Source organism: Cyprinus carpio, chromosome A4 (genome assembly GCF_018340385.1).
Source record: "Cyprinus carpio isolate SPL01 chromosome A4, ASM1834038v1, whole genome shotgun sequence".
Classification (NCBI taxonomy): domain Eukaryota; kingdom Metazoa; phylum Chordata; class Actinopteri; order Cypriniformes; family Cyprinidae; genus Cyprinus; species Cyprinus carpio.
Genome location: NC_056575.1, coordinates 7,631,157 through 7,633,911, shown reverse-complemented (window position 1 = coordinate 7,633,911; position 2,755 = coordinate 7,631,157). Strand labels below are relative to the sequence as shown.

Sequence of the window (2,755 nt, the reverse complement as noted above, 5' to 3'; positions counted from 1 at the left end):
GTACTTAAAGATAATTATGAGTCAGTGTTTGTTCATTTGATTCTGACTGATTTATTAATACATGAATCTTGTCCTGAGATTCCTGAGATCAAATCATGTAAAACAAAGTCAAAATCTCAGTAAAACCCTGTTGTCACAAACTCTGTGGCGCTGAGGATAATTGCTTGCCTTCAAATGTGAGCATCTACTGCTTATTAAATATTAAATATCAAACAACAGCAAAACTGCCACAAACTCTGTGGCTCAGCGGAGGAGCGTTGGCCTTTCATTCACCTACGTCTGGGTTCAAATCCCACAAATACTATTGTTCTTCATTAGTTTAAACAAAGTTCTTAATAAAACCTCATCCAGAACATCAAGTGACTCCAAAGATCCAGTGTCTTAGCAGATAAAGCGCTGGACTTTCATCAAGGAGACCTGAATTCAAATCTCACTATTGCTTACTTTAAATGGTTGTCGTTACATTCAACAAAGTGCCACAAAAGCCAAACACAACACGTGAAAACCACTGTGGGTTAGTGGTTAAGTACATGTTTCTAGCTGTGATTGAGGCTTGGGTTCAAATCCCACCTCGGTGTGTTCAGACAGCTGATAGCTTTGACTAGTTTATTATAAAAGCACATGCAGGTAAATAGTGAAATATAAGTTCCTTCACACATTCAGACAAGAGATCTGTGGCTCACAGGTAAGAGCACTGCCTCATGGTTCAGAGGTTGCTGGTTCAATCCCAGCCAGATCTCCGCGATATGAGTGAGTGTTGTGTGAATGAAGGGATGGGGACGATTCGGGTCCCCCCCGAGCCCCGGCACCATGTCCAGCAGGGGTTATACTTCTTGACAGAAATTTTTTTTTTTAAAAGCTGTATAAATTTTTAGCTCCGCCGTCCCTTCCCCACCTGTTTAGGTTACCATCATTTGCTTTCCAGAGGAGTGACCCTCCAAAAAGAAAATGATGGTAACCTACATGTTTAGTACACAACAAAACAAAAACAGAAGTTAGAAGTCTTACCTGTCCACGAGTGGATGTCCATCATTACAGTGAAAGTCTGTCCACACGTCCCAGAGATCTGCTTCTGCTCAAACACATCCCTTAATCTGTAGGAGAAGTGCATATAATCACTAAATGAAACACAGATAAACAAAGACTTTATTTTTATGTAGTATGTACTATATGAGTTAGTTTATAAAAAAAAAAAACTTTATTTATATTTCATTCTCATTCACTTTTGAATTTATTTTTAAAATAAACTTAAAGTCTTTGTGTGAAAAGCTTTGTTGTCAATTGGTAAACATATATATATATATATATATATATATATTTTTTATATATTTATATATATATATATTCTCATTCATTTTATTTAAGTATTTATTTTTATGTGATATTTTATCGTTGAATTCATGGATTTTATCAAATATGCACTTCTCCTGTGTGCAAATAAATATTATAACGTGGACAAAAAAACTATCTGGTTGAGATTTCTGATACCACTCTTAGATCAAAGAAGAAAACAGTCTTGAAAAGCCTGTGTGTGCCTGTTAAACTGACACGCCTTTCCTCTCTTCCACGCTGCTATTGGTTAAATAATATGCCCCGCCCTTTAAATAAAACAACCAATCCGGAACGAGAGGCGGTGCCATTCCCCACGCCTATTGGTTCGAATCGTTAATCAATCACACTTTGACAGCACGTAAACACCCATCAAATCAAGCTTTTTTTCGCTTGATTAAAATATATTTAATTGTCTTTTCGTTTTGTCCTTTAAATCACTTTACATGTGTACAGTTACAAATGTTCTCCCCCTGCCAAGTAAATATTGATAATTGATCATCTAATGGTGAATATGGTGTTTATGATGCTTTCTATTTATAATTTCATTAATGTTTGAGACATTACATTTATTTCAACAATATTACCGTCGACGATACATTTACAAACAACCTCTGTTCTATTTAAACTCAATTCGAGGAACTGTATCTCGTAGGTCCGTCCACACCGTTAGGTTGAGTGAAATTACATTTTATTAAATGATTAACTGACTACCTAATAACTTCACATTTTAAGAACACATTTCGATAAATGTGTGTTCTGCGAACGCGTCATTCAAAAGCCACAGGCGCGAGTGTAGTGCTTGTTTTCATTCGGGGTTTCACTCACATTGATACGAACTGTTGTGTGTCCTATGAAGGGTCTACATCTTCTGATCGCTTTCATGTTGTTAAAGATCCGAAGTCTCTGAAAGTGCTTCTGCCGCCTAGTGCAGCGGATGGAAAACTGCACTTCACTTTATAACGTGTCATGTCGTATTACAGCGTCAACAGACTCATAGTTGCTTCAGATTGGCTCATTTACTATATGCACAAGCGACAAATACATGAACATTTTCATACTCCAGCAAAAGTCCCTATTTGTTGTGTTAAATGAGAATAAAGGCATGCAACTAATTGGTGAACATCAGCTCCCTCTTGTGGTCAATTACGTGAAATTACAAACCCGAGGTGGTCGGTCAAAGGTGAGAGGACTTAAGTTTATATTTCATAAATTTAAAAACAAAAATATGATTTTTAAAAGTCTTGGCAAGCATAACAACACACATTTAGTAGGTTCAGTAAATGATCCAGATCTGCTTGCAACCAATGGGATAAGAAAGATAAAATGTCTGATGTTTGATTGTTTTTTTGTTCCCACTAAGAATTTTGAGAGAGAGAAAAAAAGAAAGAAAAGAAAGCAAAGTGTGAGGAGCATTGTCAAAACA

At 36.3% G+C, this 2,755-nt stretch overlaps 1 long non-coding RNA gene across 1 annotated transcript; it reads right to left on the bottom strand.

The window, feature by feature from the left end:
- Positions 1-253: 253 nt before the first annotated feature.
- Positions 254-2,230, bottom strand: LOC109076117. The gene is made up of 3 exons (XR_002015340.2): positions 2,158-2,230; positions 1,009-1,094; positions 254-832 (listed from the first exon to the last, which is right to left on the bottom strand). It is a non-coding gene; the product is annotated as an uncharacterized LOC109076117 (long non-coding RNA).
- Between the last annotated feature and the right edge of the window lie 525 nt (positions 2,231-2,755).